Source organism: Balaenoptera ricei, chromosome 3 (genome assembly GCF_028023285.1).
Source record: "Balaenoptera ricei isolate mBalRic1 chromosome 3, mBalRic1.hap2, whole genome shotgun sequence".
Taxonomy (NCBI): domain Eukaryota; kingdom Metazoa; phylum Chordata; class Mammalia; order Artiodactyla; family Balaenopteridae; genus Balaenoptera; species Balaenoptera ricei.
The window spans coordinates 155,874,202-155,887,005 of record NC_082641.1 but is presented as its reverse complement, the minus strand read 5'-3'; the positions used below and the strand labels follow the sequence as shown (position 1 = coordinate 155,887,005).

General features: G+C 39.5%; 1 protein-coding gene across 3 annotated transcripts in view; it reads right to left on the bottom strand.

Annotated features, from left to right (window-relative positions):
* LOC132362741 (centrosomal protein of 78 kDa-like) overlaps window positions 1-12,804 on the bottom strand; it is a 38,006-nt gene that overhangs the window by 16,719 nt on the left and 8,483 nt on the right. Inside the window, exon 2 of one of the 3 annotated variants that reach the window (XR_009502461.1) lies at window positions 5,298-6,310. The exons of the other annotated variants lie outside the window; for them this stretch is intronic. The gene's annotated coding sequence lies outside the window, so the exon portion shown is untranslated. Of the gene's footprint in view, window positions 1-5,297; window positions 6,311-12,804 lie in introns of those variants that run through there. 3 annotated transcript variants of the gene reach the window in all.

The window sequence follows — 12,804 nt, the reverse complement described above, 5'->3', positions numbered from 1 at the left end:
ATATAGGAGCTCAGTTCTTTTTGTGCTATTTTATTTTGTTTTTTAACTTAATTACCCTCCAAAAAAGATGTCTGTATGCATGTGGTTTGTATGTGTATACCCTTCCTTTACTTTCAGAAACTAATGCAAATACATTTGTATTAAAAATTTTTTTAATTATACTTTTTGTGTTAGGAGATAAAAAAAATTTTCTAATAAAAGTTCCCGTCTTTTTTAGGCATACATAACTACAATATAAATGTGACACAATTCACACCATTATCTTACCCCTATACTCACCTGGATCTAAGTATATACCCAGCTATTGATTTGGCTTACCTCTATGTCTCCAAATAACTGAGGCAAATACAAAAAATAGACCAAGAAATAAAATTACTCTTAAAATACCTCAATGAGCTTGTATACTTCAGTTACATTTCCACTTTGTTTAATCACGCTAAATAAAAAAAAATTTTTAATTGTATTCTCATTCCATGATGCCGTATTATATACCGCCAGGTACTAATATTACAGAATTCCTAATATGTTTCACATATACATGTTTTATTTATATATGTTTCCATTTCTAATATTATAGCAAAAGGCAACTTAGCTATTTTAAGAATGCTTTACATATCATATAAATTTTTAATAACAATATGTAATTAGTGTGATACCACAAATCTTAACTTCTTTGTATGTACTATTTGATTATTAAAATATCACTGTCTTGAAATAACAATTGGCAGACAATTCATAAGCTTTTTTTTTGACTTCATAAACACTCTTAACAACTTCTATTTAATACACTATTGTCCAAGCAAGTTGATTAATGGAGAATCAAAAACATACATCTTTAAGTAGAAAAAGAAAAGTTGTATTTATGAAGATGTTTACAATAGTTTATTTTAGGTTATTTCCAATTTTTCACCAATTTAAAAAATGGACCAATTCAATGAAACCTTCTGAATCCAATGTTAAAAAGTATAACTATGAAAGAAAAAAAAAAAGTATAACTGTGAATCAAAAATTGAAATTTAGTATGAAAAGATAAGAATGGCAAATTATATTGAAGCTATGTGGAATTATGTTTATAGACATCAGGAGGAGAAAATAAAAATGTAAACAGTGGGAGGAACCAAGATGGCGGAGTAGAAGGATGTGCTCTCACTCCCTCTGCGAGAACACCGGAATCACAACTAGCTGCTGGACGGTATTCGACAGGAAGACACTGGAACACACCAAAAAGGATACCCCGCATCCAAAGACAAAGGAGAAGCCACAATGAGATGGTAGGAGGGGCGCAATCAGAGTAAAATCAAATCCCATAACTGGTGGGTGGGTGACTCACAGACTGGCAAACACTTATACCACAGAAGTCCACCCACTGGAGTGAAGGTTCTGAGCCCCACGTCGGGCTTCCCAACCTGGGGGTCCGGCAACGGGAGGAGGAATTCATAGAGAATCAGAGTTTGAAGGCTAGTGGGAATAGATTGCGGGACTTCGACGGGACTGGGGGAAACAGAGACCCCACTCTTGGAGGGCGCACACAAAATAGTGTGCACATCGGGACCCAGGGGAAGGAACGGTGACCCCGGGGGAGACTGGACAAGACCTACCTGCTAGTGTTGGAGGGTCTCCTGCAGAGGCAGGGGGTGGCTCTGTTTCACTGTGGGGATGGTGACGCTGGCAGCCGAAGTTCTGGGAAGTACTCCTTGGCGGCGTGAGCCCTCCCAGAGTCTGTTATTAGCCCCACCAAAGAGCCCAGGTAGGCTCCAGTGTTGGGTTTCCTCAGGCAAGACCACCAACAGGGAGGGAACCCAGCCCCACCCATCAACAGTCAAGTGGATTAAAGTTTTACTGAGCTCTGACCACCACAGCAACAGTCAGCTCTACCCACCATCAGAGCCTCCCATCAAGCCTCTTAGATAGCCTCAACCACCAGAGGGCAGACAGCAGAAGCAAGAAAAACTATAATCCTGCAGCCTGTGGAACAAAAACCACATTCACAGAAAGACAGACAAGATGAAAAGGCAGAGGGCTATATACCAGATGAAGGAACAAGATAAAACCCCAGAAAAACAACTAAATGAAGTGGAGATAGGCAACCTTCCAGAAGAAGAATTCAGAATAATGATAGTGAAGATGATCCAGGACCTCGGAATAAGAATGGAGGCAAAGATCGAGAAGATGCAAGAAATGTTTAACAAAGACCTAGAAGAATTAAAGAACAAACAGAGATGAACAGTACAATAACTGAAATGAAAACTACACTAGAAGGAATCAATAACAGAATAACTGAGGCAGAAGAATGGATAAGTGACCTGGAAGACAGAATGGTGGAATTCACTGCTGCAGAACACACTAAAGAAAAAAGAATGAAAAGAAATGAAGACAGCCTAAGAGACCTCTGGGACAACATTAAACACAACAACATTCGCATTATAGGGGTCCCAGAAGGAGAAGAGAGAGAGAAAGGACCAGAGAAAATATGTGAAGAGATTATAGTCGAAAACTTCCCTAACATGGGAAAGGAAATAGCCACCCAAGTCCAGGAAGCGCAGAGAGTCCGATACAGGATAAACCCAAGGAGAAACACGCTGAGACACATAGTGATCAAATTGGCAAAAATTAAAGACCAAGAAAAATTATTGAAAGCAGCAAGGGAAAAATGACAAATAACATACAAGGGAACTCCCATAAGGTTAACAGCTGATTTCTCAGCAGAAACTCTACAAGCCAGGAGGGAGTGGCATGATATACTTAAAGTAATGAAAGGGAAGAACCTACAACAAAGATTACTCTACCCAGCAAGGATCTCATTTAGATTGGATGGAGAAATCAAAAGCTTTACAGACAAGCAAAAGCTAAGAGAATTCAGCACCACCAAACCAGCTCTACAACAAATGCTAAAGGAACCTCTCTAAGTGGGAAACACAAGAGAAGAAAAGGACCTACAAAAACAAACCCAAAACAATTAAGAAAATGGTCACAGGAACATACATATCAATAATTACCTTAAACGTGAATGGATTAAATGCTCCAACCAAAAGACACAGGCTTGCTGAATGGATACAAAGACAAGACCCATATATATGCTGTCTACAAGAGACCCACTTCAGACCTAGGGACACATACAGACTGAAAGTGAGGGGATGGAAAAAGATATTCCATTCAAATGGAAATCAAAAGAAAGCTGGAGTAGCTATACTCATATCAGATAAAATAGACTTTTAAATAAAGAACATTACAAGAGACAAGGAAGGACACTACAAAATGATCAAGGGATCAATCCAAGAAGAAGATATAACAATTATAAATATATATGCACCCAACATAGGAGCACCTCAATACATAAGGCAACTGCTAACAGCTATAAAAGAGGAAATCGACAGTAACACAATCATAGTGGGGGACTTTAACACCTCACTTACACCAATGGACAGATCATCCAAAATGAAAATAAATAAGGAAACAGAAGCTTAGAATGACACAATAGACCAGATAGATTTAATTGATATTTATAGGACATTCCATCCAAAAACAGCAGATTACACTTTCTTCTCAAGTGTGCATGGAACATTTTCCAAGATAGATCACATCTTAGGTCACAAATCAAGCCTCACTAAATTTAAGAAAATTGAAATCATATCAAGAATCTTTTCTGACCACAACCCTATGAGATTAGAAATGAATTACAGGGAAAAAAACGTAAAAAACACAAACACATGGAGGCTAAACAATACGTTACTAAGTAACTAAGACATCACTGAAGAAATCAAAGAGGAAATAAAAAAATACCTAGAGACAAATGACAATGAAAACACAATGGCCCAAAACCTATGGGATGATGCAAAAGCAGTTCTAGAGGGAAGCTTATAGCTATACAAGCCTACCTCAAGAAACAAGAAAAATCTCAAATAAACAATCTAACCTTACACCTAAAGGAACTAGAGAAAGAAGAACAAACAAAACCCAAAGTTAACAGAAGGAAAGTAATCATAAAGATCAGAGCAGAAATAAATGAAAAAGAAATGAAGGAAACGAGCAAAGATCAATAAAACTAAAAGCTGGTTTTTTGAGAAGATAAACAAAATTGGTAAACCATTAGCCAGACTCATCAAGAAAAAGAGGGAGAGGACTCAAATCAATAAAATTAGAAATGAAAAAGGAGAAGTTACAACAGACACCGCAGAAATACAAAACATCCTAAGAGACTAGTACAAGCAACTCTATGCCAATAAAATGGACAACCTGGAAGAAATGGACAAATTCTTAGAAAGGTATAACCTTCCAAGACTGAACCAGGAAGAAACAGAAAATATGAACAGACCAATCACAAGGAATGAAATTGAAACTGTGATTAAAAATCTTCCAACAAACAAAAGTCCAGGACCAGATGGCTTCACAGGTGAATTCTATCAAACATTTAGAGGAGAGCTAACACCCATCCTTCTCAAACTCTTCCAAAAAATTGCAGAGGAAGGAACACTCCCAAACTCATTCTATGAGGCCACCATCACCCTGATACCAAAACCAGACAAAGATACTACAAAAAAAGAAAATTACAGACCAATATCACTGATGAATATAGATGCAAAAATCCTCAACAAAATACTAGCAAACAGAATCCAACAACACATTAAAAGGATCATACACCACGATCAAGTGGGATTTATCCCAGGGATGCAAGGATTCTTCAATATATGCAAATCAATCAATGGGATACACCATCTTAACAAATTGAAGGATAAAAACCATATGATCATCTCAATAGATGCAGAAAAAGCTTTTGACAAAATTCAACACCCATTTATGATAAAAACTCTCCAGAAAGTGGGCATAGAGGGAACCTACCTCAACATAAGAAAGGCCATATACGACAAACCCATGGCAAACATCATTCTCAATGGTGAAAAACTGGAAGCATTTCCTCTAAGATCAGGAACGAGACAAGGGTGTCCGCTCTCACCACTATTATTCAACATAGTTTTGGAAGTCCTAGCCATGGCAATCAGAGAAGAAAGAGAAATAAAAGTAATACAAATTGGAAAAGAAGAAGTAAAACTGTCACTGTTTGCAGATGACATGATATTATACATAGGGAATCCTAAAGATGCCACCAGGAAAGTACTAGAGCTAATCAATGAATTTGGTAAAGTTGCAGGATACAAAATTAATGCACAGAAATCTCTTGCATTCCTATACACTAATGATGAAAAATCTGAAAGAGCAATTATGGAAACACTCCCATTTACCATTGCAACAAAAAGAATAAAATACCTAGGAATAAACCTACCTAGGGAGACAAAAGACCTGTATGCAGAAAACTAGAAGACACTGATGAAGGAAATTAAAGATGATAACAACAGGTGGAGAGATATACCATATTCTTGGATTGGAAGAATCAATATCGTGAAAATGACTATACTACCCAAAGCAATCTACAGATTCAATGCAATCCCTATCAAATTACCAATGGCATTTTTTACAGAACTAGAACAAATCATCTTAAAATTTGTATGGAGACACAAAAGACCCTGAAGAGCCAAAGCAGTCTTGAGGGAAAAAAACGGAGCTGGAGGAATCAGACTCCCTGACTTCAGACTATACTACAAAGCTACAGTAATCAAGACAATATGGTACTGACACAAAAACAGAAACATAGATCAATGGAACAAGATAGAAAGCCCAGAGATAAACCCACGCACCTATGGTCAACTAATCTATGACAATGGAGGCAAAGATATACAATGGAGAAAAGACAGTCTCTTCAATAAGTGGTGCTGGGAAAACTGGACAGCTACATGTAAAAGAATGAAATTAGAATACTCCCTAACACTGTACACAAAAATAAACTCAAAATGGATTCGAGACCTAAATGTAAGACTGGACACTATAAAACTCTTAGAGGGAAACATAGGAAGAACACTTTTTGACATAAATCACAGCAAGATCTTTTTTTTTTTTTTTTAAACAAACTATGCTGGCTATTTTTTTTTTTATATTTTATTTATTTATTTTTTTATATATATATTTTTTGGCTGTGTTGGGTCTTCGTTTCTGTGCGAGGGCTTCTTCTAGTTGCGGCAAGCGGGGGCCACTCTTCATCGCAGTGCACGGGCCTCTTCAGTATCGCGGCTTCTCTTGTTGCAGAGCACAGGCTCCAGACGCGCAGGCTCAGTAGTTGTGGCTCACGGGCCCAGTTGCTCCGCGGCATGTGGGATCTTCCCAGACCAGGGCTCGAACCCGTGTCCCCTGCATTAGCAGGCAGATTCTCAACCACTGCGCCAGCAGGGAAGCCCCAGCAAGATCTTTTTTGATCCACCTCCTAGAGTAATGGAAATAAAATCAAAAATAAACAAATGGGACCTACTGAAACTTAAAAGCTTTTGCACAGCAAAGGAAACCATAAACAAGACGAAAAGACAACCCTCAGAATGGGAGAAAATATTTGCAAACGAATCAACGGACAAAGGATTAATCTCCAAAATATATAAACAGCTCATTCAGCTCAATATTAAAGAAACAAACAACCCAATCCAAAAATGGGCAGAAGACCTAAACAGACATTTCTCCAAAGAAGACATACAGATGGCCAAGAAGCACATGAAAAGGTGCTCAACATCACTAATTATTAGAGAAATGCAAATCAAAACTACAATGAGGTATCACCTCACACCAGTTAGAATGGGCATCATCAGAAAATCTACAAACAACAAATGCTGGAGAGGGTGTGGAGAAAAGGGAACCCTCTTGCACTGTTGGTGGGAATGTAAATTGATACAGTCACTATGGAGAACAATATGGAGGTTCCTTAAAAAACTAAAAATAGAATTACCATATGATCCAGCAATCCCACTACTGGGCATATACCCAGAGAAAACCGTAATTCAAAAAGACACATGCACCTCAATGTTCACTGCAGCACTATTTACAATAGCCAGGTCATGGAAGCAACCTAAATGCCCATCGACAGACGAATGGATAAAGAAGTTGTGGTACATATATACAATGGAATATTACTCAGCCATAAAAAGGAACGAAATTGAGTCATTTGTTGAGACGTGGATGGATCTAGAGACTGTCATACAGAGTGAAGTAAGTCAGAAAGAGAAAAACAAATATCGTATATTAATGCATGTATGTGGAACCTAGAAAAATGGTACAGATGAACCAGGTTGCAGGGCAGAAGTTGAGACACAGACGCAGAGAACAAACGTATGGACACCAAGGGGGGAAAACCGCGGTGGGGTGGGGATGGTGGTGTGCTGATTTGGGCGATTGGGATTGACGCGTATACACTGATGTGTATAAAATTGATGACTGATAATAAAAGAAAAAAAAAGAATAAAACAAAAAAAAAAGAAAGCCTGTGGGTGAGATTTTAATTTTTTAAAGTAATATTTATATTACATTAATTAATTTATTTAAAAATACATTGATGTTCTCATCAAAAGGAAAAAAATTTTCTTTTTCTTTAATTTTTGTATCTACATATGGTGATGGATGTTCACTAAGCTTATTGTGATAATCATTTCACGATGTATGTAAATCAAATCATTATGCTGTACACTTTAAACTTATACAGTGCTGTATGTCAATTATATCTCAATAAAACTGAAAAGAGGGCTTCCCTGGTGGCGCAGTGGTTGAGAATCTGCCTGCTAATGCAGGGGACACGGGTTCGAGCCCTGGTCTGGGAGGATCCCACATGCCGCGGAGCAGCTGGGCCCGTGAGCCACAACTACTGAGCCTGCGCGTCTGCAGCCTGTGCTCTGCGACAAGAGAGGCCGCGATAATGAGAGGCCCACGCACCGCGATGAAGGGTGGCCCCCACTTGCCACAACTAGAGAAAGCCCTCGCAGAGAAATGAAGACCCAACACAGCCAAAAATAAATAAATAAACCCAAAGTTTAAAAAAAAAAAACTGAAAAGAAAAATGTAACAGTACTATTGATGGTTATAAATAAATATGGAAAAATAATCAATTTTTCTAGTCTTTCCTATAAAATTTATGGAAAAGTTTAAATGTAGACTGCCTAGCAGGACCATCATATAACTGGTGCCCTCTACATAACTGGTTTAAATATTTTGGAAAACAATTTGATTATTTTTATTAAAAGCCAAAAAATGCCTTTACCTTCCTATTCAATAATCTCATTTTGATAATTATTCATAAAAGGTATTAATCATAAAACACGGAAAGAAAATGCACAAAGCCTTGTACACACAAAGCTTGAAGCAAACTGAATGTTCAATATTGTTTGCTGGGACTTCCCTGGTGGTCCCGTGGTTAAGAGTCCACCTTCCAAAGCAGGGGACGTGGGTTCGATCCCTGATCAGGGAACTAAGGTCCCACACACAGCAGGGCAACTAAGTCTGCATGCCGCAACTACTGAGGCTGCGCGCTCTGGAACCCCTGTGCCACAACTAGAGAGAAGCCCATGCGCTGCAAAGAAAGATCCCGCGTGCCGCTACTAAAACCCAACGCAGCCAAAAATAAATAAATAATATAAATAAATAAATAGAATGGTTTCTGTTTAAAAAAAAAAAAAAGATGGAGCAGTTTGTGTCACGGCTGCAGTCTGGTCATCAGGCAGTCAGCTTTTTTTTTTTTTTTAATAATATTGTTTGCTCATTCATTTACTCATTCAGCATTTTTCCCCCCAAGTGCCTACTAGGTTCCAAGCACTAGGGGTAAAACAGGGAAAAAAAGAAAGTCCCTTCCCTCACAGAACTTACATTTCTGTGGGGGAGATAGAAAATAAATAAAGAAGCATAGTACATCCATGTATATAAATACACATGTATAGCATGTTAGATGGAGAAAACTAAAACAGCGAGGAGGGCAGGGAGTACGGAGAGGAGCAGGGATGGCTTCAGGGTGGTGACATCGGGGACTTGAAGGAAGTGAGGAATCAAGCCTGGAAGCTCTGTGGCAGAAGACTGTGCCCATCAGAAGGGGCAGGTCTTGACGTGGGAGCATGCTTGGCATGACTGAAGAACAGCAAGTAGGTCAGTGCAGCTGGGGCAGCCTGAGCTAGAGGGCGAGTAGCAGGCAAGGGCAGAGTTGGAGAGGACCAAATCTCTTAGAGGAGTTACAGGCCGTGAGAAGAAACTGGCTTTTACTCTGAGTGAGACTGGAGGGTTCTGAGCAAGAAGGTGACATAATTATGATCTAGCTTTTAAAAGGATGGTGGGGGAGAAAGTGGAGAGCAGTCAGGAAACTACTGAAATAATACAGGCAAGAAACGATGGTGGGTTGGGTCAGCATGGTGATGACAGGGGTGATGAAAGCGGTTGGATTCTGGACAGAATCTGAAGGCAGATCTGACAGGATTTATTAACTACAGTGTAATTGAATGTGATGTGTAAGACAGAGGAATTAAGGAGGACTCCAACATTTGGTCTGAGTAACAGGAAGGATGGAGCTGCCACCTACTGAGATGGGGAACATGTGGGAAGAGCAGGTTTGGGGGTAGAAATTAGAAGCGTGTTCTTGAATGTGTAAGATTTTTAGATGCCCTTTATTAAAAAAAATTTTTTTTCCTTTATGGTTTGTTATAGGATATTGAATATAGTTCCCTGTGCTATACAGTTGGACTTTGTTGTTTATCTATTTTATATATAGTAGTATGTATCTGCTAATCCCAAACTCCCAATCCATCCCTCCCCCAACCCCCTCCCTCTTGACAACCACAAGTCTGTTCTCTATGCCTGTGAGTCTGTTTCTGTTCTGTAGATAAATTCATTTGTGTCATATTTTAGATTCCACATATAAGTGATATCATATAGTATTTGTCTTTCTCTGTCTGACTTCCTTCACTTAGTATGATAATCTCTTGGTCCATTGATGTTGCTGAAATGGCATTATTTCAATCTTTTTTATGGCTGAGCAGTATTCCAGGTATATATGTACCACATCAGATGCCCTTTAGACAGCTGTAGCAGCAAGCTGGTGCCTCGCCCATCCGTGCCCCTCATGTGGACCACATCAGTGCACTTAGGACTGCCTGACCACCCAAAGCCAGCACCTCCATTGTTTAGCCAGAGGGCTTTCTCAAACTAAGACAATCTTGAAGAACACAACACAACACACAGAGTGGTGGTTTCCTCCCTAAAAAGAGAAAGGCGCAGGGGCAGAAATTCTGTTTCCTTGCCTCCTGCTTTCTGCCTTTGAATGCCTTTGTTTGAGAATGTGGTGATTGGTGGTGGTGTAATCATGAGGGAAAAGTCCAAGGGAACTGAAGTGAGGCCAAACCCTGGCATTGTAGAAATGAGCAAATTTTAGCAGCCACCTATCTTCAGGGTGCCTGCTGTGTGAGCAGAACAAACCCTTCTGGTTTAAGCCACTGTAAATCAGGTCTTCTCTTACTGACAGTTGATTCACTGCTTAGTAATAACACTAGTTAACTTTATCAAGGACTTACTATATACTTAGTAAGTGTTTACTAGTCTAAGCACTTTACATGTATTTCCCCATTTAATCCTTATAATACCTTTACAATTATTATCTCCAGTTTAGATAAGGAAATTGGGCCTGGATAGGTTAAGCCAGAATATGAACCCACGCAGTCAGATTCCAGAGCCCTTGCCCCTGAGACTCTGCTATACTGCCTTCTAGTATTTGTGGTTATATAATTTGACATAAAACTATAACTATAAACCTTACTGTGGTAAATTATTTTTCACCTACACATAAATATGGACATTAATCAGGTATAAAAAACTTCAAATATAAGAGGTAAAGTTAGATAATATTGTGTATGGTGAAATAATGATTAAAAAACTATTCTCATACTCCTCTCTGCAATTTTGGAGTTAAAATGCTGTAAGAGATACTTAACACTTAATATGTAAGTTTAGTTATCTTCTCATTATACAAATAAAATAGGTAATAAAGGGGGAATCCCAAACTATTATACCAGCCAGTATGCCTCCACGTACAAGTATCCCAAACCAGAAGTGACCAGAAGTGGATGACGTCAGGTGGAATTTGGGAATAGGAGAAAGGTACAGGGGAACATAATGTTGACCTCATATTTCCCCACTCCTGTTTATAACAGAAATTCTCTAAAGAATTGCTAATACTCACAACTTGTACTTCCACCCATCCCACTCTCTCTTGAACCAATTAATCAAACTTTCAACTCAACCACCTGAATAAACTGCTCTTGTCATGGTCCCCAGTGATGCTGTGTGGCTGAACCGCACTGAATCCATTTTGTCAGCCCCGTCTTAGGCCCACAGTCCTACCCCTCCCCTTTTTGCATGACTGAGCTATAGCCCACTCACAGGAATGCACCCAAGTCATGCAAGTTTCCTATCAACTTTTACCCTTGCCTCCATCTGATATGAAACCTGGAAGACTGCATTTTGCTGACACAGATGGTTAATGATCGTGAGACCCCCAGGGGGAAGAAAAACCCTGGGTTCCTATCAGTGCGGACATGCTTCCCACTTGGTAGTCAGATTCTGTTTTTAGCTTTGGCCCCTTTAAGTCCCCCTGTACCCCTTTTGTTGGCACAGACTGCAGCTGTGTATGCCTCTGGATCCTCATCTGCAGGATTATTTCCCTTTGAAGTATCATTTAGATTTTCCTTTAATGAAGATCAATTGGTAATAAACCATGTGCTTTTGTTTACTTGAAAATGTCTTTATTTTGTCCTTGATCTTATAAATTAGTGTTACTGGGTACACAATTGTGAGATGACAGTTATTGTCTCTCAGCACTTGGAGAGATTATTCTGTCTTCCAGCTTCCCTTGTGTGTTCATAAGTTTGTTGTCAGTCAATTACTGTTCCTTTGTAAGTAAGCTGATATTTATTTGTCTCATGTTATGGGTTGAATTGTATTCCTCAGAAAGATAGGTTAAAGCCCTAATCCCCAGTGCCTAAGAACATGACCTTATTTTGAAAGAGCGTCACTGTGGACACCATTAGTTAAGATAAGGCCGTACTGGAGAAGGGTGGGCCCTTAATCCAATATAACTGGGTGCCTTATCAGAAGAGGAAGAGAGACACAGACACTCAAAAGGGGAATGCCATGTGATGGGGAGGCAGGCACTGAAGCGCTGCAGATGCAAGCTAAGGAATGCCAAGGACTGCCGCAAATCACCAGAAACTAGGGAGGGGAGGGAAGGGTTCTCCCCTCTCCTTCACAGGGACCAAGGCCCTGCTGACAACCTGGAGTTTGGATTTCCAGCCTCTAGAACTGTGAGACTATATAAATTCCTGTGATGTTAAGCCATTCAGTTTCTGGCACTTTGTTACAGCAGACCTGGGAAATTAATGCAACTGACTTTAAGATGTGTTGCCTTTTATGTTCTCGGTTTCACTACACTGTATCTAGATTGGATTTCTTTTTACTGGTCCTGTTCTTAGTGATTCCTCATCTACAGATTTATGTCTCTTATTGGTTTGGAAAGTCCTCACCCATTATATGAACCCATTATATGAACAGATGCTTACCTCCTTTCTCTAGATTCTCCTTAAGGGACTCTAAGTAGATTTAAAGTAGGAGACTGCCTTTTCTATCCTCCCTGTCTTTATTTATTTGTTTATACATTTATTTATTTCATTTATTTATTTTTGGCTGCGTTGGGTCTTTGTTGCTGCGCATGGGTTTTCTCTAGTTGCGGCGAGCAGGGGCTACTCTTTGTTGTGGTGCGCGGGCTTCTCATTGCAGTGGCGTCTCTTGCTGCAGAGCACAGGCTATAGGCACGCGGGCTTCAGTAGTTGTGGCACGTGGGCTCAGTAGTTGTGGCTCACGGCCTTAGTTGCTCCTCACCATGTGGGATCTTCCTGGACCAGGGCTGGAACC